The sequence below is a fragment of the Trichosurus vulpecula genome, chromosome 7 (genome assembly GCF_011100635.1).
Source record: "Trichosurus vulpecula isolate mTriVul1 chromosome 7, mTriVul1.pri, whole genome shotgun sequence".
Taxonomy (NCBI): Eukaryota; Metazoa; Chordata; class Mammalia; order Diprotodontia; family Phalangeridae; genus Trichosurus; species Trichosurus vulpecula.
Genome location: NC_050579.1, coordinates 150,289,134 through 150,315,174, shown reverse-complemented (window position 1 = coordinate 150,315,174; position 26,041 = coordinate 150,289,134).

The window sequence follows — 26,041 nt, the reverse complement described above, 5'->3', positions numbered from 1 at the left end:
GAAACAAAAAAAGAAGTTTTTGCATGCAACTAGAAAATAAGATACACAGGCAATGGGACGTAGAAGTTTATCTTGCCCTACAAGAGAGGAAGGGAAAAGGGGATGGAAGTGGAGGGGGGTGACAGAAGGGAGGGCTGACTGGAGATCAGGGCAACCAGAATATATGCCATCTTGGAGTGGGGGGGAGTGTAGAAATGGGGAAAAAATTTGTAATTCAAACTCTTGTGAAAATCAAGGCTGAAAACTAAATATATTAAATAAATTTTAAAAAAAGAAAAAAAATGAACTCCCTAATTACAAACAGTGGAAGATAGAAGGAACACCACTACAGTGAGTTCGGGAGAGGTTGGCTAAGCAAGGTCTCAGGGATCCATGGGGCCTCAATGAAGCTTGGATCGTTTTGGAAAACCTGCTACTTTGTGTGTCAAGAGGATTCAAATAGGGTTTTGGAGCATTTTTATTAGTTGTTGGAGTAGAATGTTTCCTAACTGCTCCAAAGAATGAGGAGGAACATGCTTCTAAACATTAAAGTTAAGGCATAGAGGAATCATAGCTAATTATTTAGAGTGAATGTTTGCTGTTCTATAGTTTGCTTACTTGCCATGTTAAGGATTAATATTAAAATTTCACTTGGTAAAAGAAAACAAACAAAAAAAGAAACAACACTGATAAAAGCAAAAAATTCAATTGGGGGGAAATATTATATATCAATATATTATTACTATTCAATACAATTCAATTTAGTAAACATTGATGGAGAACTTACATTGATAGATTATGTAGATATAGATAAAAAATGAAATAGGTTTTGCCTTCAAAGAGTTTACATTCTTCTGAAGGGAAGAAAAAAAAAAACATGAACTCATACAATAAATGCAAAATATGCTCCCAAAATATAGCTGAAGTGGGAGGTTGGTCAGTTGATCCCTAGTCAATTGATCATCCAACCTTGATGAAATCACAGGGCATAAAGTACAGTTGAGGGAGACAAAGGTGTAAGTATTCACATCTTTCAGACTTTTCAGTCTAAGGCAAAAGAAGTCCTTTATTTTTTATACCATTTTATTTTTTCCAATTGCGTGTAAAAACATTTTTAACATTCTTTTTTTAAAAAAAAATACCAAATTCTCTCCTTTCCTCCTTCCCCTCCCCCCTCCCTGAGATGGTAAGCAATTTGGTATAGGTTATATATGGGTAATCATGCAAAACATATTTCTATATTAGTCATGTTGTCAAAGAAAACAGAGACCCCTCCCCCCAAAAAAACATGAAAGGAAGTCTTTTAGGAGGTAAGAAATTCTTCAACTTATTTGATAGAATTATGTGGATCAGCCATGCTCTGTTGGCCTTAGGAAGCAAGCACAAACTCTGAGAAGATGGTAATTTCTGGTAGCAGAGAAGAAAACTGCTATGGGAGAAGGCAGCTCTTCAGAGGGAATTGTTCTTTTCTAAATCATCCAGAGTACAATAGTGTTTGTATGTAGGGAGGAGGGATTTGTCCCTTTCCTTCTTTGCCTTATCAACAATGACTCTTGCAATGGAGCAGTTGTAATGCAAATGGAATTGGAAGATCTTCCCTGTCCATTAATAGACCTCTGTGACCATTTGTGTTCAATCACAGATGTCTTACTTCTTTGGGCTCCAGCTAACAGCTGTGATGCATCCTGAGTCACATAGAGCCCATTTGGGGGTGGAGCTTGCAAGGGAAAGCGTGCTTAGGGGAAGCTTGCTTGCAGGAAGGCTTTCACACCTTTTGGTACTAAGTGAATTAGGCACTGAGTCGTGAGGGTTGTGATGCCTTCTGGCTCTGAGAAGTGTATATACACTCTGAGGTTGGTATTTTGCTTTGGGGGCTCACTTATGAGAAGGACCTTTTGATTCCCTGGATGGGACTCTGAGTAGCCATTTATTCAGAGCCCCCCAACTATCCAGATGTGTCTGTGCTCCCCCAATCCAGTGGTGTATGTAGGTGGTTTTATTGCCATGTTCAGACAGCTGGAGTCGTGTCTGTTGATCTTTGTTCTAATTTATCTGCTTGCATTTGCTGTCCTTGTATTTTCTCCATGTTCAGGATGCTGACCTTTCCCCTGAATTAGTGAATATAATTAAAGTAAGATTGTTGACCCCCTTTCCTTTAAAAGAAGATCAAAGAACCTATGCTAGCAGGCCATCCTGGGTGTGCCAGGGTGCTTGCTGTTACAGCACCTCATTTAGTGGAGGGACACCATTCCTAGCAGAGAGCCAGCCAACAAAGTTCACCTGCAGGGAACTTGCCCAAGGAGCCAAAAGAGATGCCATTCCCAGGGAGAACAATGTGAGGACATCATAACAGGATGAAGAGACATTGGGGTCCTTCAATACTCACAATAAGTACCTTGACCATTTATGTTCCTCATGTGTGTGTTTCAATTAATATCCCAAGTGTGCATCCATTCTTCCTATTGACACTATGTTTAATTTGTGGTATAGTGTACCCTAGGGTCATAGAGGAAGAGAGAGTTACAACTATCTATTATATGTTTTTTTTCAGAAATATCTTTGTTTTGGGCTATTTGTGAATACACCAGTTGTTTTTATAATTTTAGGAGTGAAATAATTTATAATTTGGGGAGTGAATACCAAAAAAGTACCTTGAACCTAAAGTGGCCTTGCCCCTGTCAGATCCAACCTGGAAGTTCAAGTTCAGGGTAGCCTACAGGTGGTTCTGTATGAATGCTAAGTCATTTTTTGGCAGAAGATCCAGTTGCAACCTGAAGAATCAAGAAAGACCTTATGTAGGATGTGTCTCTTGAGCTTGTTGAAGGCAACTAGGTGTTCCATTAGGGGATAGAGAGGAATCAGATTATTCCATGCAGGGAAGTCAGCCTGTGGGAAGGCACAAAGAAAGGGAATTAAATGTTGCACATTGGGAAGGGAAAGAAGACCAGCTTGACTGAAGCATAGAACATGTGACAGGGAATAAATTAAATGAAATCAGCCTGGAAAGATAGATTAGAGATAGATTCTTTGAATTGCTTTAAATGCTGAACGTTTTTCTCCTGGGTGCAAAAAAATGCAAAACAAAACAAAACAAGCAACAACCCTCGCCCCAAACAAACAAACAAAAACAACCTGTAAGTCTCTATTTTGGTTATATTAATTTTACAGCTGTGTGGAAGATGGATTGAAGAAAGGAAAGACTGAAGGGTGACCAGGTGAAAGATAATGTTAGTAGATATAGACAAGATCCCTATCAGCTAGAGTCAAAGCATTTGAGCCTTTAAAACAGGTAATCTTGGCATTACTACATGAAAACCATTCCTTCTAGAGTCTGTTGTTAGATGAGAATCAATGACATCACAGGGTGATGTCTTGAGCTGTGTATGAATTGGATTTAAGTGAGACAACGTTGTCATTCTCACTCACTCTTCCAGAGTCACCAAAGTCCAATGACAAGAAAAAGACAAGATGACTGGAGACGGCTAGCGATGCAGTAGATGACCCCAGTGTCTTTGATGTCTAATCAAACTCTTAGTGTTTCACAGCACCTGCTTCAGCTGCCTTCCTAACTGTTGTGAGAAAAGTTTCCATTCACTTATTCTTCAGGCAGAATTCTTCATATGCTTGTGGTAGACATCCCCCTCACTCACTGACAGATTTGAGGCCTGTCGGTTACCCTCAGCCTGTGGATACCCTGTGGATTCTAGTGTCTGTGTCCATTAAACATTGCTAACCTAGCTGGCCTTATTCTACAGTACAATGTTATTCCTTGCTTGGTTTGCCTCCTCTGCTATGCATTCAGTCACAGCACTTTGCACTTAGTAAACACCTAATAAAAACTTCATTCATTCATTGATTCATTTACAGTGTTCTCCCTACAGCCCTCATTCATCTCACTTTCCTTGCGGTCACTAACCCAAACAAAACCTTCCATTACGCTACCATCTACTTGTTGAGAGAAGAAAGATATCTTCTCTTACCCATTTTCACAAATGAATGGGTACAGTAACCCTACTTAGCTTCTTATTCCCCACCCAGCCCAGAATTATAATTCTCTCTACAGGGGATGGGAGGGGAAAAACCTGTTCAGTGGCCTATGTCATGATGTGAGAAACTGCTGTTTATATGAATAACCTCATTACAATGGAGTTCTTCTATGTCTAATTGGTCTTTTGAAGCTATTAGACACTCAATGAATGTTTACTAAATGAATAAAGATGAAAGTCAGAAGTTTCCAATACAATTTGGAGCTATTTTGAGCTTCCAGGTAAATAATTGTGAGCTATCAAGTAAACACAACTTTCACTTGATTTTTGACTAGTGTAAAATTCTACTTCAGTTTGAGGCAGAGCGAGGAGAGTGAACATATTTTTGGTTCACAAGGCTGTAAATCCAAGTAGGTAAGTCCGTGGAGATGTTCAAGTAAGCTTTGGCTATACATTTACTGGGAAGGGAGTATTCATGGAGTCAGGCAATGTTTGGGTTACATATATCTCTCTTCCAAATGCTGGATTCCATGAAAGAGCGTAATTTTCAGAGTGAGTTCTATTCACTAGCCATAATATACTCGATAGAGTAATATTTTTTTCCTGGGGTCAGTTTTCTGTCAGTGATAATTTTATGTTTGTCAGTCTGAATTTAGCCGAAATGTGCAGCCCTGTGGAGCAGTGGGGTTAGGGGTAGGGGATGAAAATTACAGAAAATTCTTCAAGCAGCTTTGAATATCACCCAAGAAGGAGGAGAGATACATGTTTGAGTACTGAATATGATACAGAGATGTCTAGAATTGCGACATGAGGTCTCAATCAAGGAGAAATAAAATTGTTAGTTTGCTAAGGCATTGCCATATTTAAATTAGAAATTTGTGCTGAAAAATCCAATTCCTTTTGGGTCTACAATGAAGAATTAGAGGGTGATTATGCTAGCAATCTATCCCTATTGTTAAGCTATTGGATAGTATAATTCAATCTATCCTGCAACATAGAAGCAAAGGCTGAAGCTCAGCTATGATCACAGGCTAAGAAAAAGGACAAAGAATCAAAAGAATTCCAGTACCTTCAATTTTCTGGAGTCTTTTAATGCTTAGGTGGAAGCTCTTCCAACAAGGAACATAGACTCAAACTTGGATGATCCTCTTTGCTTGACATTTATTCATGAAAATAATACCTAGAATTAGATATGGCATCATTTCATTCCAACTTATATTTCCTTTGCTGCAAAGCTTAAAGAGTTAAGAAAAGAAGTCAATACTAAAAAAGAAAACCTTTAACATTTTTCCTCTATGAATATGGATTCATTAATATATATGAGCATCACTTTCTCTCTCTCTGTCTCTCTGTCTCTATCTCTCTGTCTCTGTCTCTCTGTTTCTCTCTGTCTCTGTCTGTCTCTGTCTCTGTCTCTGTCTCTCTTTCCCCAGCTCTGATTCTGTCTCTGTCTCCTTGTCTCTGCTTCTGACTCTGCTTCTCTTTTTTTTCTCCTTTCCTCTCTTACCCTTTGGCTGCACCTCCTTGTCTTTTTCCCTTTACATGTTTTTACTGAGAATACAGTGTTAGAGGACACTGAAATCTATGAAAGCATCTCTACTCTCACCAAGTATTGCATTTGTGACAAACAGAAGTACAATAGCCCCTTCAAAAAGAAACCAGATGTCCATATCTTTAGAGTAGAATGATGACTGAAAATGTCATATAATGTCAATAATCTAGAGAAGGGCTTGAAAGGAAAGGCTGTTTTCTAGACCTCTGTATCAGATAGAAAAAAATTATAAACAGCCATAGAAATTCTTAGAAATGGCAAAGCAAGGCTTATTGAAATACATAGAAAGCATAGTTTTAGTATTAAAAAAATAAAAAATAGGGAATGAAACAAATAACTGATGCCACATCTTAACTTTAAAAATGAATGTCAATGAATGTCAAATTTTTTAGATGTAATAGGGAAATACTTAATGAAATAAATAAAAATATATGTTAAAATGAATGTCAAAGACATAAGGAATAGAAAAATTCTGTAGGTGTGTGAACTCTACTTAATCCTTCATGAATACATTTAGAACTGCCTTTTTATACAAACTTTGGTTTCCAATACACTTTTTGATACTTTAAGCTGAATACTGATACACTTTTGAGATGACATTATGCAAATGAAAACATTATTGTCATTTGGAATATTGTGGCCCTTATCAGTTTTAATTCATTCAACATCCATTTACAGCAAAAATACAGCCAGTATGTGTTCAGTTCATATCATGCAATCAAATTGGTTATTTTAGTACTTTCCTTAAGTGAGTTTCTAGGAGAACTAATAAAAGTCATGTGGTTTGACCCTAGCCCCAAGAACAAAGTGTACATACTGAGTAGTGGTAAGGAGAACTAGAGTAAACCTGGCACATGGGTTGCTGCTTCATCTTTGATATCCATGAATGGAAGAGTTGTGAAGCTGACTAGGTAAGGGACTTTTTCAATGACTTACAGATGTTATAGCTGCTCCCTCATGCAGCACATTCCCAGCTTTCTCACCAGATCCATCAAACATCTTTGCCTCAACTGTGGCAGCACAAATGACTTCCCACATGGTTCCTGCACTGCCAACTGTAAAAGATAAATTTGTTTGCTCAGACACCTTATACTAGTTTAAATCTAATCTAGATATGTAATCAAAAGGCTTTTTTCACATTAACAGTTTCTCAAACACTTCAAGTGTAAAAGCAGCTACTAAGTTTTTACATGTTACCCAAAAACCTCTGAGTATTAACAGCATTAAAGGTGTTGGAAACTAGAAATAGAAAACAGCTAGTTGAGTCCACACTGATGTCATGGAAGGGATTTCTCCTATGTTGTATGTTTCAGAGAGTGCTTAGGTCATTATTTTTTTAAGTGGCTGGGGTAGTTAATTGGCCTCTAAAGAATGGAAATGATTGTATTGCTCAAGATCAAAAGTCTAAAGGTACCCGTAGTGTATTGCCATTTTGGTGACCTGTAAGATCTATTTAAATGTGAATCTGAAAAGGTAAACTCATCCCAAGATTTATTGTGATTAATTCAGTCTTTAGTGGAGGAGGTATGCAATTCCTGCTGTAATTTTATTCTTCCATTATGCCTGAAATACTCTAGAACCAAATACAAGTGTTTGAGTATTTAGAGATGGATTCTAGTCTCTGCCCTCCAGAAATTTTCTGTGCCATCTGGAATAAATTATTAAACCTCTGATTGTTTTTACCTGAGTCAAATGGAAACTAAAATACTTGATACCTATGCTTAATTAACATTTTAGATAACACTTTAAGTTTTGCTAAGGAAGACAAGTATCTTGTTTGGTTCTCATTGCAGCCTTCTGAGTTAGGTGGTTCTGGTTCCCCGTCACAGAGAGATAAATTAACTTACCCAGGATCATATAGCTAGCAAGTGGCTAAAGTGGGATTGGACCCAGGTTTTCCTCATGCCAAATCTGTTGCTCAGTTTATTAAATCACTGAGCATAACAAAAAAGGTTCGTTATCTCTTAGCATTAAAATGAAAAAGACCTCAGAGATGATTTAGTCCAACCTCATCATTTGACAGATGAGCAAACTAAGGTAATGTGAAATGACTTACCCAAGGCAACATGGATAGTAAGTGGCATAGCCAGATCTTTCCAATAGCACCATGTTTTTCTTTTTTTTTTCTTTTTAAAGATCCATTACCTAAGATTAAGGAAAAACTTGAAGCTACCTACTTGATTACTGAGTATAAAATGTATTGATTATTAGATTTGGGTGTATTATATCTTTGTGACCTAACTTTGCAGTCAACTCAATAGTCATTTATAGCTGGGCTTCTTAAACTTTTTCCATTTGGGATCCCTTTTCCTGTTTCCTCAATGTTTGTAGAAGATGAGTGGCCTGAAGGCATGTGCAGTGCAAAGTGTGAATGGTTTGTGTTCAGAACCAAGGCTTCAGTGAAGTTGTGGGATACAACACAAGCACTGCCAGAAACACCTTGGATTCATTATCCATTTGATTTTTAATTAACCTTGTATGCATGTGTGTATGTGTGTCTATATCTATATATGTATATACGTATATATACACAAACATATGTATATATACATACATGACTGAATATATGTGTGTATACATACACACATGCACACATAACCTTTTTACTGCTGCCAGATTTTTCGCATCCGCATATGGGTTGGTGGCACATAGTTTAATAAGCACTAAATAGGACATACACACCAGTGGGCCTTTGATATTTTCTTTAAGAACCTCTTTTGCTGTCTAGAAGAGTTCAGTATTTTTCCTCATTGATTTATCATCATCATCATCGTCATCGTCGTCATTGTCGTCCCCAATCATCCTGATATGCAGCTGAACTTTTTTGCTCACTTTTATCTCAGTACTACCAATTACACAGCTTGCTTCTGCCAGTGTTCAGAAGAGCGATTGTCTCTTGCTGGAGGAAGGATAACTAAAATGCTTTGACAAGAGTAGTGTAAATAGCAATATATTGGCTCACAGGGAATACTAAAACATTGCTTTTAAGCCCTTTTAAGATAGCTTTTAAGGAAGTTTTTATCTCTGAACAATGTAAGCAATACATGTACTGATAAGAGAACTGGGCAACTTTACTAAAGAACAGAAAGCCTGTGATGAATCTGTGGAATTCCAAATGTGTATCACAAGCATCAAATTCACATTATAGGCAGAATAGTGTGTGAAGAGTGGAGTTTTTAGATATAGCATATTCTCTCCACTTTTACAACTCATGCTCATGAGAAAGGCTGCATTAAGCCCTATCTTCCCAGTTCCCTGAGGAGGTCTGAGTGTTTACCTTGAGACTCTGCTAAACATGGGACAGATGGTTAGATATTGAACAGGTGTAAAAATGTTTAATGGACACAATATCCCTTTATGTACACATCACTAGGGCCTGTTAGACCACAGTTTCTCTTCCTAAAGCCTTTGGTCTAATCATCAGTCATAATTGCTTATGTTTTGTCTCATTATTGGCTCATTGTATGCAATGATGTGTATTGTCTGACTAATTAGTAGGGTTATTTACCATAGAAAATATGAAAATTGCCTTATCTAAATGTGTCTTGGGAATATTGGGAAATAACTTAAATTGAGAATCAAATTTGCCTACTGGTTCTATTAACTCTCCATATTTTCCCTTATTTGCTGAACCATAAAAACTACCACAACTACTAAGAACTCATATCCATTGAGCACAGGAAAGGGTTTTTTTTTGTCTTTAAATAATTATTGGATTAATGATAAAATTATTCCCTTTATTTTCATTTTTGTGATGAATTTCTTAGGGAGAAAAGGCACTATAGTCCCACTTTACTAAATAATCTTGATTTTCTGTTCACTACAAAGTAGTGCGGGAGAGGTTAGTTGTTTAAAAGTATCAAGAAAGGGATTCTGAATTTTCTTTTTCTTCTCAAACATGTCAGATAGTCTCAGTCTGTTACTTTTGTGATTAGTAAAAATGCAACAAAGGTGAACTAAGTTAAGTTTATTAACAGTGGCCCACATAAGTGTTAATAAGATAGTTCAAACTGTCTCCCTCTCAGGGAATCAGTGACCACAAGGGGACTGAAAACATCATATTTATTGAGACCACAAAAGACTCTAATTCTGTTTATAGATAAACAAAACTGAGAGTTCCACTTTAAATTCATTAGTGAGCAGATACTCCAGGGGCTAGGAGTGACAGCATTCCCTTTGTTTGGCTGCCTGAAAGAGGTCTCATTTTGATCTAGGTTAAGAAATGGGGTTTGGCAAAATGAAGCATAGGATTGGTTACAGAGAAATTGGTGATAAAACAATAGAGTATTATATTAATTGTTTTCACTTTCCACTCAGTTTTTTACTTCCAACTTCCTACAAGTCATTTCCATTTGGGTGTCCTGTCATCACTTCAAATAGAACGCATACAAGATTAAAATTATCATCCCCACCATCTCCAAAAGGGCTCCTCTTAACATTTATTCCATGTTAGTCTATTTTACCACAATTCCAAACTTCTAAGCTAGAATCAATGGATTAACTATAATCAGTAAAATAACAATATAGATTTTAGGGTCCACCTCTCTTTGAGAAGCATAACCTTCTGCACAATAAATAAAATCCCCTACTGCTCTTTTTCTCCTTCTTTTCCTTCTTCTTTTCCTTCCTTTATCTCTACTTTCATTTGTTTCCTGTTCACCCTCTATGTTTGTTGTTGTTGTTCATTTGTTTCACTTGTGTCTGACACTTTGTGACCATATTTGGGGTTTTCTTGGCAAATATGCTGGAGTTGTTTGTCATTTCCTTCTCCAGCTCATTTCGCAGCCAGGAAACTGAGGCAAACAGAGTTAAGTGACTTGCCCCAAGGTCACATAGCTAGTGAGTGTCTCAGGCTAGGTTTGAACTCTGGTTTTCTTGATTCCAAGCCCAGCACTCCATCCACTGCACCATCTACTGCCATCCTCTATGTTTATGACACCAAAATCCTGTATTCTTTTTATTTGTAAAGGGACCAGATCAGGAAGAACCATATTCTGTATGTGAAATTCACAGGAAATCACAGATCATAAAGGGGATAACAGGCTTATATGAAACCTTCTCAGAAGTAACATTCTAAAAATGACATTTGTAGATACATAGCTTAGCCATAATGTGAAAGTGCCTCTATATTTCTTCAAAAAGGAGGTAAACTAAAATTAAAATGTTATCCATAAAAATGATATGCAAACTTGGAAATTATAGGTTAATTTGAGCCATTGATGGAGATTGCAAACCATCTATGGCATTTTATACTAAGGAGATTCTTGTTTTATCTTCCTTAAGTCCTTCAAAGGGTATGCACCCCAAACACAGGAAGATACTGGTAAGTTGTGTAGGTACTAGAACAATATGTGGGCTGCCTATGTTGAACTTTCTCAAACTACATACCTAGCATGCCCCTTTTTTGGATTATATGCTGCCTTGATGTCTTCTTGTACCATTTCTTACACATGAATCATGATAAGAAATGTTTCCTTTTGCTTACAATTTACATGTAGCTTTCCACTGCCCTTTGGATCACATAGCGTTTTTTTGTTTGCTTTGTTTTTTTTTTTGGTGGGGGGGACCTGCAGAGAAGACCATGGTGTTCTGTAATTCAGAGTGATGCAATTTTTTGCCATACATTTAAGGCTCTAAATGGTGATAACTCCAAATTGAAATAGCATGGCAGGCACAGCCATTGCATTACTACAGATATCTTTAATCCTTTCCTAATCATAGTGCATCTGTAACTATTTACCATTTTGTCCTTTCAAAGCAACTCTGTAAGTCACCCATTTCTCCTCATTCTCACTGAAATCACTGTGAATCCCTGGCTCCCAATCATCTTCCCAGCCTCTTATACCTTATTCCTCCCTCACTCCATATACTCTGTAATCCCATGATTCTGGTCTCCTTATTGTTTCTCAGAAACACCATTTATCTTAGTTCTGAGCATTTTCACTGATTGTCCCCCATACCTGGGATGCTCTCCCTCCTCATCTCTATGCACTCTCTAGCTTCTATCAAGTCCAACCTAAAATCCTACCTTCTACAAGAAGGATTTCCTAATTCCCCTTAATGCTAGTGACTTTCCTATGTTGATCTGCAATGTATATTTTGCATCCTTTATTCATAGCTGTGTTCATGTTGTTTCTCCAATTAGACTGTGAGCTCCTTGAGAACAGGGATGTCTGTTTTTGTTGTTTGTTGTATTTTGCCTTTCTTTGTTTTCCTAAAACTAAGCAAGTCCCTGAAATATAGTAGGTGCTTAATAAATGATTGCTGCCTGACTGAACCATAGAAGAGGCAGATTGAAGTAACATAAAACCATGATAGATTTCAAGTTAGAGTCGGAGGAGCTTGGTTCAAATGTTCTTCCTTCTCATGCTTCATCCCTCTCCAGACTGCACTGCTGACTCATTTCTACAGGACTTATCCTACCATGCTGTGCTGCCACATTCTTCTCCCACCCAATTTTCAGGTTCTTTTTTAGAATAGAAGCTTCTTGAGGGCAGGGATTATCTTTCTGCTTCTATTTGTCTTCCCAATGCTGAGCACAGTGCTTGGAACAGAAGTGTTTAATAAATGCTTATTCACTAACTGATTTATTTTCTATTTGATCTTGGGCAAGTTACAGAAACTCTCTTGTCTGGCAGTAGTTTCCTTACCTGTAAATGAACGTGTTGGACTTAATAACCTCTGAGATTCCTTAAAGCTTTAAAATTATGATCCTATGACCCTATGATTCTTATGACTCTGCATTAAGTTTGAATTACCCTGCCCAGCTTTGAAGACATGACATAACCTATTCTTACCCTATCTATACAAATATATTCCCCATTTCTCAAATAGTCAAATATATCTGTGATCTAACTGATTTAGAAGTCCCTTTTGATGATACAGAGAATAATCCCTATCTGACTGTCCTTTCTGTGTGACTCTTGTCCATGTCTGCCCATAAATTCAACACATAAGATTGCCCAAATTGTTAAATATCTTCCTTTCATTCTCCTGACACTAGTGGAGTATGCTGGGTGTCACCCTCCCATGCCTCATCCCCAACACATGACCAGCCTATCTTCTTTTCTTTTCATACAATTGCATGACGTCAGCTCATACTTTGGTTCTTGTTTAGATTTTCTCATTGGTTAAATGCTGGAGCCTACTCACACTTAACATGAACCTCTCTGATCTTCTGAATGAATGAAAAAAGTTATTTAACACATACAATGTGCCAGGCACTGTGCTAGACACTGGGACCTCAAGGGGCTTACATTCTAACAGAAAAAGGCATCACATAAATAGGAGCTAAAAGGTGAAGAATAGATGAGGAAGATGGCTGAATTGGAGAGAATATGGTCTGGAAATGGCCAGGAAATTACATGGAGTCCTATTTCTGGGCAAGTTAAATCAAAGACCAAGAAACAAAGTCTCTCTTTGTGATATTCATTCTTAATTTTTTGGAAACTTTTTTTTTCATGCTTTATTGCCATTCAGTAACATGGATAAAATGCTGGCACTAAAAATATTGAGTCTTTGCTTGCAGGGTAAATTTGGGGTCATTAAAATAGCTTTGCAATTTCCCAAAGGTAAAGCAATCCAATTTCCTCCCTTTTTCCAACCATGTGTGCAATTCATTGCCCTCTCTACTATCTGCCCCAGGAATACTTACCTTTTGAAAAATCCTAGAAGCTATTTATGCAAATGCACGTTATAATGTGGCAGTATATATCTTGCCACTTTGTCTGTCTTGTGAGATTGGCCAGGCCAGTCTCTGTTGAATAATTTCAGTTCTTTTTCACAACAGTGGACAATGCTAGAGGACTTGATATGATTAGCCCACAAACAAGAACATCTTGGGTCACCCACAAACAAGAACATCTGGGGAAGGTCATAATATATAAGAAATTGACCTTCGACTTTGACTCTTCTCATTACCCTCCAACCAACATCTCTGTTGTAGGCAAACTAGTTTCTTCACTGTTAACTCTATTCATTTTTACTTCCATGTCCTTATCCTGCTACTTCTAACTCCTCATCAACCTCCACCCCATCTAGATTGTGCTTCCCTAGTCCTTCTTTTTCTTCACATCTACTCCATCTCTCAAGGTCCAACACAAGTCTAACTTTCTTCATGAAGATTCTATGTTTGAGGGGAGAGATGGTCATAGTAGAGAATTTATTTTAGTTATGGCCCTGTGGATACTGAACAAAAACCCCTTACTTCAAAGATGTCAGGTAAGCCATTTAAGCCTCTAGATCTATCCTGGCTCTTTCTTTTCTAAAGTACTGAACTGCTATTATCTTAGGGTAGATATTAAAAAGTTCCTATGTGAAATAACAGAATGACCAAGGAGAGAAGAGCAACAGAGACACAGAGTGACAGAGAGACAGAGACAGAGAAATGGAGAGACAAAAGAACAGAGAAATATAATTTCCTATTCTTTTCTTGATCAGACTTTCTTTTAAAAAATAGAGATTCATGCTAGAAGTAGTTTATAGCTGTCGTGAATCTGGAGGGAGTCTTAAATTTTGAATAATTCATGAAAATCAAGATGTCTAGTAGTAAGTACAGAGTCCTGAAAATCGGACTTCAGCACTAAGTTGTTGAACTAGGGCATCTTCATTTCTCATTCTACCTATAAATACAATGGCCTTCATAAAAGAAGACTATATTAAATAATAGGATTACATCAGTAGGCAATCATTAATGTGCACACTCTAACCACATGGTAAAAACAAAGATATTTTTAGAAAGAGACTCATAAAACTAGCAGCAAACATCCATCTTTTACTTAACCATAAAAGGAGGGGTTTTTTTATGTAAAGTGTCTCTTCACCAATTCTCTTCAGAAGTCTTTTCTAAATATTAGTGCCCCCTTGTGTTGTTTATTAGAAAAACCTTCAATAACTTATTTTCAAAAATATTTTCTCTTCTTTCCACCTCACCTTTCCCCTAATATAAAATCTTTTTATTTGTGTTAATATGAATTAAAATGAAAATAGGAATATCTCAAACTTATTTTAGCATCAGCTTCTGAGTTTCTCATTGTGCACTGCCATTGTCTGCTAGATGACAATTAAGTTGTACTGTTTGTTAAAATGAGGCCACACATTCTGTCCAGAATCTAATGTACAGGATTTTAAGAGACTTTAAAAACAAATTTATTATTTTTATTTTATTTACTTTCTAACACCTTAGATGAAAATGTCACTTACAGAACAGACAATGCAAATATTTCATTATGATTCACCCAGCGTGTTCTTTGATACAAATGTTTTACAAACCAATATGCATTTTGACATTTTCTTTCCTTAAGATTACAACTTGCAAAGTGAGTTGTAATAAAATTAATCTTTTAAAATGTAATCATTTCACTCAGTTACATAGTATTCTTCAAGATTTTAAAAATTTATTGGAACAACAAAACAAATATAAAAACCTAAACCTCAAGCCTGCTAGCTGAGGGAAAAGCCCACCTCTCTGTCTCATCTTGCAATCACCACTTCTTATAGTCTCCTTGCTATGAGCCTATTTATTAACTACTTCCTTCCCACAAGAAACTTGGTCTCTACCCAAGTCTCCCACTCCTACCCCGACATCTTACAGGTGAAACTTTTGCCTTCTTTGGCCAGAAACAGGCTTCCAAATTGTTGCTTATTGCTACTTTCTGAAGTCTTCTTACCACAATCCTGCTAAGGTATTTACCTCCATCCCATCCTCAAGTATCCCTTTATTTGTTATATTTTCCCGTTAGAATGTAAGCTCTGTTAAGGTTTATCTTGTTTACTTGTATTTATATTCCCTGGAATTAGGATAGTACCTGGCACGCATTAAGCACTTAAAAATGTTCTATCCATTTTTGTCTCTTTGTCTTTGTCTCTCTGTCTCTGTCTTTCTTTATCCCTCCTCCTTTTCATCTCCCTATGCTTCTAGCTGAGATCAAGCAGGCCCTCTGAAAGCATAATTCTTCCTCTCCATCTAATTACATGAAAAGATTTGTAGGAACAGCACAATCTGTTTCTATATGATGGGAGTAGCCCAGGAATGTCCAAGGCCAGAGAAGATTAATAATTGAATGTTTATATTTGAGTTCACAAAAAAGATACATTGAGTATAATGAAGCCGGCACTAGATTGATAGTGGTGTTAATCATGGGTATGTTTATGAAAAAAGTTTGGATTATACAAACAGAATTATCAGAGAAATGCATTTCTCCATTTCTAATTATCTTGGGTAACTCAGTCCAGCCCACATGTAGAACTCCTTAAATTTCAAAGTTCTGACTAAAAATGTTTTCTCTGCCTTCTTATGATGTGTAGAACTTTGACATTATAAATTAATAATTTTGAATCTTTAACTCTTTTCATCTTCAAAAACTCCCCTATTAAAATACATACACTTCTGGGCAGGGTAGCACCCCAAACTATCATTAAACAATACCTTAGAAAGGATGTTTTATAAGCCAAAATTATAAAAGATAAGCAATGAGGAAAACAACTCTAGAGATTCTTAATCCAACTTCTTTATTTTTAATATGAGGAAAATGAGTCTTAAAGAGGTAGCATGACCTGCCCAAGATCGTATATAGCTTCTTAAATCCAGGACTCCAAACTCTTCATTTCTAGTACAGTGTTCTTTAGATTCTCTGTGGGATTAATGATGTTTTATCTTGCCCAGTATGTTAATACCCTACTAGTTGGTTTATTTTAAGATTGTCTAAGACTACAACAATATTTCAGTATACATTGTATACTTCTCTTTCCCACACACAAAATCTTGAAATGCTTTATTGAGAACGGAAGTGATAGAATATCAAATATTTCAAGCAATAAACAAACATTTTTAAGAATCTATTAGTTTCCAGTAATTTTTTCTAGATGTTACCAATACAAAGATGAAAAGAAAACAATTTTTGTACTCAAGGAGCTTACACTATCCAGGCAAAGACCTATTTCGTCTGCTTCATAATTATGTTTATCAAACTAAATCACGGAAAGATGAAATGGCCATTAAGTGATGGGAATATACCACAAATGTAATTAAACAGTACATATACTTTGACCTAGTAATAACACTAGCTAACTTACTTTTCATGTTAAAGTCTTGCTTACTCTTGCCTAGATTCTAGGAGTTGATCATTTAAGATAGAGTAGGGCAAAATGTTACAGAATCACAGTGGTTAAGTCAAAATTTCTTTCTTGTCTAATGTGATGGCTATACCTCCAAAAAATATAACCACCAAAACATATACAGAAACTCTATGAATGCAGATTCAAAATACTGTTTTGAAAAATGAAGATACACCTACATAATTGGAGATATAATAATTGATCATGGGTAGGTTGAAGTAATATGATAAAAATTATAATACTACCTGAATCAATTTGCTTATTCAATGCTACATATATCATTTTATAGAATTAGGAAAAATATGTCACTCTCTGCAGTAGCAGCCTCAGTAGTAGTAATAGTAGTAGTAGTAGCAGCAGTAGTAGTAGTAGAAACTCTAGGAAGGAGTGGTCATTTCCCCAAAAGTTTCCAACAATAGTTTTATTTTTTCCATATTACAAGATGAAATCCAGAATAGAATTTCCCCTTCTGGTTCATCCACCTATTGAAGGAAAAATTTGCCAGTAAAGCAAGTCAGGAAGTATTCAGATGCTCAGATTTTATTTTATTTGTTTCTTGGCAGAAAGTGAATTCCAGTAGATGACTGAACATTGAATTCTCTTATTATATCTGTGTGTTGGCTTGTTGTCTGTTTTCTGAACTTTCCTTCAATTTTCTGTACAATCCTGGTATTCTATAGTATTCTCAATACCACTCGTTTTTTGCTTCATTAGATAATAGAATCAGAGTTTTGTAGCTGGAAGGGATATTAGAGATCCATCACCCTCGTTTTGATAATGAACAAGCAATGCTAAAGAAGTTAAAGGGTTTATTCAAAACAACACATGTAGTAAGTAGTAAGGCTAGGAGGCCCTATGATTCAAGTCACATCCTGGGATTCCAAAGGAAATCCTCTTTCCAATGCATCACTTTGGACTCCTAGATGTTCCCTACCATACTTTTCTTCTCTGCCTCCTAGATATCCTCAAATGTGCAAACCTTCTTAATGTAAAAACCTGCCCATTTTACCTTTTCTGTTTGTTTTGAATAAAGCATAAATTTCCAAAGCTATAGTTTAGCCATGAATTCATCAAACTGAATCTCAGTGGTACCTTTGAAGTCAAACTTACTTCCTTGTTTAAAGACCACTAGTACTTCTTGATTGTTGATGAAACTTTGTGTGTACATACATTTTTACAAGTATGTAATATATGTGTGTATATGTGTATGTATACAATCATTTCATACTGGAGCCTTTCCTGAATGTAGTCTCCTCTAAAGTCTATGGTATTCAGATTGGTGAATACATATGAAAAGACTTCTCCATTTTATTATTTACGTATTATTATATATTATATATTATTTGTAACATACATTATATATTATTATTTATTTATTATATGTGATATAGTATTATATTTATTATTATTATTTATTTATAATTTTATTAGTCTTTGTAAGCATGTTCCATCCCTGGTCAAGCTTCTGTTATCCCTATATTTTTAATCTGAATTCCAGAAATCCCAATCTCATTCTCAGAAATCATTTTTTAGGGGCAGCTAGGTGGTGCATAGAGCACTGACCCTGGAGTCAGGAGGACCTGAATTGAAATCTGACCTCAGACACTTGACACGCTTACTACCTGTGTGACCTTGGACAAGTCACTTAACCCCAATTGCCCTGCCATACCCACTCCAAAAAAAATCATTTTTTTAAACAAAATTCGTTTACTTATTAAATCAGTTTCATCTGGTTTTCAACGGGCAGGAAAAAGAAGATCATATGTTCCCCCAATATCTTGATTTTCTTGCCCAAGATTAAGTAATCTTTGGGAATACTTTGTAGATTCCTACCATTTGTGATCATAGGAATTACCTGAGGCATGTAGCGGTTTTTATGTCATTGTTCTGTAAGGTCAGCTTGAAAGGCCAACCTCTTCTATTAAACACATTTTAATGCTTATACATTAAATGTCATATGTTTAAATTCAAACCTTGAGTTTTATTTTTCTGCTTATTTCTGTTTGCTTGTGTCAGTGAGGTGAATTTTAGTGTCAATAAGGTGGATTTGAGAGTGTGTAAGGAGGATTTTTGTTATTATTTCTTAGAGTTCAGTTTCCCAGGATCCATGGCCATAACAATCTCTGTTCCTCAGGTATTAAATTAGAGTTCCCAGGCTCATGGTTCAAAAGATCTCTACCATGCTTGCGCAGCATTATATAATGAAAAATAATATAAGCATGTATGATTAAATTGTAAACACCCACTGCAACTATGTAGTAAGATACAAGGATGAGGTGATGGCAACTTGTGAGGCTATTGCTGGCAATATGCCTTCTTTGTCTGATGTCCTATAAAGCAGGTGGGCATTGGTCAGTGGACTGGGGAGCCTTTATGGTGGAATGCACAAGTTGGAATACCATGTGCCTTGACTGGCCCCAATTAAGGCTTAGGAAGGGGGAATCTATGTATGCCTCGACCAGCCCCCATTGAGGCTTGAGGGGATTTAGGGGAATCCTCTAGGGCTGAATGCACAAGTTGTGCCTGTATTGATTGACCCCATCAAGACATAGGGGTATTTGTCCCCCCCGCCCCTTCTCTCTGGCCCCTGTGAAAAGGGTGATTAAGGAATGATGTAGGAGTTTGTGGTGCTTCCGTTATCAGCAATACTGTGTTGAAGAAGACTAGACTAGAATGATACTTATTACTAAACCCTTTGAAGCTTTTTTTCCTGTCTGACCAGATCAAGAATGAACCTGTCAGAGGCTTGAGTCCGAAACCTTCAGTGCCTCCTGTGTGTTTTCTGTCTAACACCGTGCAATTCCTTTCCCTCAGCCCCTGGTCCCTTCCTGTGCCCATTTCCACCCACTTCAAAGATAGGAAAGATCTGTGAAGCTCTCCTTTTTTCTGTTGCCCTGCCACAGCCAGGTAAGGACATTTCCTTCTGGAAAAAGTCATAAACTCCATGCTTAGTGTCGTAGCTATGAGTATACTCTTACACCTTAGGGACTAGCCTCAGTGAAAACAAAACAAAACAAAATGAAACAAAAACGGTACTTTTTCTACCTAGCTCCTGAGATGTATTTTAAGAAAAATGAATTCCGCAGAGGGGCGTTCTTTGAATCACACAGCACTTGATGTAGTGGCCCTGACTCCCTTGCGAATTGTCAGTTGTCTGTTTACTGGGACTGTTATATCCCCAGTAATTTGGAATCCGGGATCCAAGACAATACACATCTTTCTGTGCTTCTGGTCCGGTACTTACAGTAAGCTGCTTTGACTACCAGTGGAGTTCCTAGCTGATAATGGTTTCTGTGTATCCCGGCAAGAAAACTTTGCTTCAATTTAATTGTTCGTCTTTCATCACTTTCCATACTTCTTAGTTTGAACGGAATTGCTGGTTGACTTCTTCACAGAACTAACACAAGTGTACAGTATGGAGGATGACCTAGTGAACAGTAAGACTACATTCAGCCAATGCATAACAAAACATGTGAGAATTGGTATTATCTCCAGCTTAAAGGTGAATGTATTCTGGAAGATGGGAAATTATGATACTCTGGTACATATTGCAAAAGGAAGGGTTTAGCCATGGAAGTTCCAGGACGGGCTAAAGACAGTAAGAAGAAATCAGTCCTTGTCTGCTCAGTTTAGGAAGACTTTGTGAAGCAGGTGGGACTGAGAGACCCCACTGTGGCTATTTCCTTAATTAGAGAAAGTCAGCATGAATTTAGTTTCTAGTTATGAGTGATTTTTATGTGTGCTTTGCAAGGAAGCATTTCTCATGTAAGTGCTATTATGAATTTGATACTCCAGGGGCACATAGGAAGTAGGATATTTAGGTATTGTTGTAAGTACTTGTCATTTTCTCTTGGAATTCCAGTCTCATTCACAGATATTTCCTTCTGTGAGTTTGATGCCTACGTGCATTTACTATCATGAAACATGGGTGCAATTATGACGTGAAGGAATACAAGTTTAATCCCCTAAAAGCATTGGGGATTTAGCTTTAGTTTTTAATCTTGCTCGACCTTAGAGGTATCTCATACCAGATTACTTCCCTTGTGTTACATTCCCCGGGGCATTCACCCTCAATGGAGTCTTGGTCTGTGTGATGGAGTGGCAGTCATGTTTATAAAATGCATTTTTTCTTGAGAGGATGTGAAATCAAACAGACAGAAGTTCAGGAAGAGGTGCATGAGTGGGAGAGGAAGCAGCTGAGGATCATTAGCAATAATCAACAGTCAGCCAACAAGAAGCCCCCTCCCTCCCCCCCCCACCAAAAAAAGAAAACTGATAGTGACTTTTTCTCCCAGGCGAGAGAAATGATAGTTGAAATAGTGCTTAGGAAAACTACCAGCTTTTGTTTGTTTGTTTTTAAATTTGTTTGAATTCCCTAAGATTAGGCCAATCTTTTTCTGGACTCCATATGAAACTTTGGGAGGGGTCCTTAGGAAGCTTTTATTCAGTGTTTTTAATCAAAGTTTTTATTTGGTATGATCTTGGCATGACAATTTACTTTCTCAGTCTGTGTCAGTGAGCTAAATGATTTATTTCATAGCATGTTATTTAACAATCTCCATAATAAAATGTTAATATAGATATTACATCAAAAGTCAAAGCGCTTCTGCTTTTTGTACCCTTTGACCAGTGCAGTTTTTTGTGCCTCGGGCAAAGAGTACAAAATGCTTCCACAGCAAATGGAATAAAATATGCCCTCAAATATTTGAGGAGAATGGGGGTGGTCTGGAAGGTGGATGGAACAGGGCAGGGAGGAAGAGAATTGAACGGAAGGGGAAAAGCAGAATCATTTATTTAATGCCTACTCTGTACCAGGTACTGTGCTAAAGACTTTACAAATACAGCAACCCTGTGTGGTAAGGGCTATTGTTACCTCCATCTTGCAGTTGGGGAAACTGAGGCAGATTTTTAAATAATATACTCAGGGGAACACAGGTAGCAGGTGTCTGAGGCTGGATTTGAACTCAGGTCTTCCTGACTCCAGGCAAAGCCCTCTATCGACCTAGTTGCCCAAGAAGGGCTGGTGGCCACAGTCAGTAGAGCACTGGCCCTGGAGTCAGGAGGACCTGAGTTCAAACCCCACCTCAGATACTTGACACACTCACTAGCTGTGTGATCTTGGGCAAGTCACTTAACCCCAATTGCCCTGCCTTCCCCCTCAAAAATAAAAAGAAGGGCTAGTGGAAGGAAGGGGAGCAGAGTGGGAAGGAGGTATAGCTACCTAGTACCCATTTGGGAGCTCCCAATTTTAACCAATGTTCCTGTTAGTGAGTTGTTAAGTTGCTCAGCTGTTTTGATTCTGAGGATTCTTAAGTATTATTGGTGCCTTCTAAAGGCTAAGCCTTCATCTCTTCTGCAGTAATATCGCCCTAATTATGTTTTTAAGTATGTTAATATTGATTAAATTAGGTAACCTTTCACAATTTTGATTCCCACTTTTTCCTGCTTTGTCCATTCAGGCCAGTCCTTGCACTCCTGGGTTTGAGAAGAGACAAATTTCATTAAGTTGGTGGCTTCATGATGAAGTTATAAACAGAGAATTTGTGTATTTGTGTGTGTGTGTGTGTGTGTGTGTGTGTGTGTGTGTGTGTGAGAGAGAGAGAGAGAGAGAGAGAGAGAGAGAGAGAGAGAGAGAGAGAGAGAATACATGTTTCTTTAAAGTTTTTGACTTACATATCGATGTACACGTTCCCACCCACCCCAATAATACGTAAGTTCCTTGAGGGTAGAGGCTATTTCATTTTTTGTCTTAGTATCTCCAATATTTAAAACATAATGACTGGAACTTTGGTACTTGACATGTAATGAGTGTTTAAGAAATGCTTACTGAATTTACTTGAGTCTAAGGCGGACAGATTTTTTTTTTTAAGAGCTTAATACATTAAAGTACACCTTGGCATTGAGCTAATGATCTCTTATAATACTACCACATAGTGTTGTTTTTGGAACTATGGAAAAGAAATGAAGACAAAATTAACATCTTTTTATTTTCCACATGCAACTTTAACAAAAGATGAGAAAGTCAGAGGACTAATTTAAAAAATGAATTATGAATTATGAATTATGAATTAAGAAGATGCATTCTAAACTACGAACTGCTGATATGATAATTCATATAATAATGGAATTGCTATTTTTGAATGGAAACAAAAATGAATAAAAAGTCTGGGTTACCAAACGTGCTAAAAAATATTTACTTTTCTCTTCTTTCTGTCAGGGCTCCAATGAACAGTGAAGCTTCTGATAATGAAAACAACCCATGACAGTCCTTTGTCAAAGAGTTGGCTTTCAGTGAGGAAAATAGTGCCAATTGCCAACAGTAATTTGTGTATCCAGGTGGCTTCACACCCAGGATTGTTAGGAATGAACACACACACACACACACATACACACACTCACACACACTCACACACACACACACATACACACACTCACACACACACACACACACCAAAATGAGTAAGGCCTCAAAACAGGTTGCATTGCAGTCTGCTTATGCCCCAAGGTGAGGAGACAGAAGATGGGAAATTCCATTTGGAGAAAAAAAAAATTGTTCTCTTGCCCGACACCAACAAATGATATGGTCTTTATGATATTGTTTATGTTTTCCTTTTTCCAAATGGTACCTGTCTGTTTAGATGAGTCTGTAACAATGGTAATGCTTTTCTTATTGCAGGTCCAGGGCATGGCACAGCTTGCTTATGAATTTTGGACCATAATGTTGGACAGAGAACTCAGCCAACATATAATACCGGCTGGAAAGCCTTGATGGGAATTCCATCCTGCTGGGTGGCTATCAGCTTGGAAGCCTGAAAAATATAGTTAGTCCTTGAAATGGAGAGCTCCATGTCTGGCAGGGTGTCTACTTACTCTGCTATTGCTTTGTGCCGTCATTCTACGATTGGCCCATCTGTTCTGGTCAGGCATGTCAAGACAACTCTTCTTCAAGTCAGTCTTCCTGTTTTCTTATCCCATGAGGGTTGTTGAGGATGGCTCAATTTTGCAGTTTGATTCATTTTTCCTTCTTTCACTTTTCCCAAAGTAATATAATACCACTTATAAAAAGGCAAATCTGTGTCACTACATCACTATCGTTGATGCTAATTTTCAAAAGACACTTTTTGTAACTTCTGTGAATGATAAATAATGCAATATAAACTTTTACTTTAGATTAGTTTCATTTGGTGGTTTTCTATTGTCCTGGAACCTCTTTTTAGCTTGCAAGTAATTTTGGCTCTGCTTCTTAGATAATTAGAGAATTTCTGAAATGGAAGCGACTTCACTGGTAATACGCATGCACACACACGCACGCACACATGTATATGTGTGTATATATATATATGTATATGCATGTAAAATGCATATATATATATACTTTAGTGCCCCCATATATGAATGCACATATACACCTAAGTGTAAATATATGTTATATATAGTATACATGTAAAAATAATCTTATTTCTGATGTACTAGACAAATGGTCATCAAATCTTTGCCTAAATACTGTTAATGAAAGGGAAACCAATACCTCCTAAGGAAGCTCATTCCACTTTTAGAGAGTTCCAATTGTTAAGAAGTTTTTACTTGCATAGAACATAAATCTGCCCCTTTGAAATGAGCATCCATTGCCTCTAATTCTGACTTCTGGGGCCAAATAGAACAAACCAAATCCTTTTTTTAGGTTAAAGCCTTTCAAATACTAGAAGTCAATTATCATATTTTCATAAGTTTTCTCCAAGCTTAGAGTCCCTCATTGTTTTACCTGATTTTCATGGAACATAAATTGTATATTTCTCACAATACCCTTTCAGGGCAGCTAGGCGGTACAGTGAATTGAGTGCTGAGCCTGATGTCAGGAAGACCTGAGTTCAAATCTGACCTCAGACACTGATAAGTTGTATGACCCTGGGCAAGTCACTTTGCCCTGTTTGCCTCAGTTTTCTCAACTGCAAAATGAGCTGGATAAGGAAACAGCAAACCACTCCAGTATCTTTGCCAAGAAAACCCCAAATGGGGTCACGAAGAGCTGGACATGACTGAAAACCACTGAACAACAAAAAAATACCTTTTATTCTCTTCTAGAAACTTTCCAGGTTATCAGATGTCCTCCATAAAATGTTGTACCAGAATGGAACATGTTTCTTCAAATGTGACCTGACCAAAACATAGAACAACAAGCTATTTATGTTCTTCCTGAAAGCTAATTTTGTGGTTTTGAGTAATTTACTATATTTCTCTGGGCCTTTGTTCCTTATCTACAAAATGAACAAGTTGTACTAGATAATCTCTAAGGACCCTTCCTGCCTTATTATTCTATGATCTTTTGATCCTACAAATCCTTGGTTGATGTAATACTCATTTTGTTTCATTTCAAGTGATTTGAAATCAATCCTCAGTGCTATTAAAGCAGAAATATCCATGGTCAGTCACTATGCTGACTATGTTACAGTCTTCAACTAAATAAATTAACAAATGGGCCCCTAAATTAAAATAGATTCACATTAAAATTGGCTTCTATGAACTGGCCTACATCATTATACCCATTACCATTTTGATTATTTTTGTGAATATTTCCATCAGTATCTAAATATTGCTTTGTTTATAAAAGATGGTATATGTTTTCCTCAAAGCCCCAGAGGTCAGCTTGCTGCCTGAATCTTCTATTTTCCCAGTGATTGTAGGCAATCAGGAACAGTTAACACTCATCATATTTTTTTCATATTTTTTACCACCTCTGCTGATTTTTTTTAAACTTTTTTTCCACTTTTCTTAGTGCACTGAAAATGAAACTGGTTCCATCACAACTGAAAATACTGTCCAATTCAGTCATGCTCTTGTGAGATCATAGGGATAGTAGCACATTGCCTAGATTCTGCTGCTATTAAATCAAAATTATGCTCCCTACCCTAGGGCTTTTTTAGCAACATATGTTGTTTGGAGCCTTTTGCCTTTTAGCCATCGATCAGTGAGTTCATGTGAGGGTTACCAATAACAGAAAAATCTTGCATTTGCCTCAGATGCCTGACAAAACAGAAGACTTGCTATTAAAAACATGTAGCATGAAAAAAAATGATTGGCAGACTTTAAAATAAAGAGGTAACCATAACTGACTCTGTTAGATAGGAATGTTCCTTTTCACCCTGCTCCAGCCCAACAGTGTATGTACATGGAACAGATTTGTTTTAGTAGTTGAACATTAAATATAATGTCACTTTGTACAGCCATAATATTTAGTTTCTCTTCAAGAGGGCTAATGTGTGATTGTGTATTTAAGTACATCAGGGTGAACCACTTTTTATTATAAATGTGTGAAAAAAGGAGTTTCATCTAAGGGAATCACTAGCTTTTCCTTCTTGTTCATATGGGAAGCCAAAGCAGAAAAATGTGAGGAGAGTTGTGTGTGAAATGA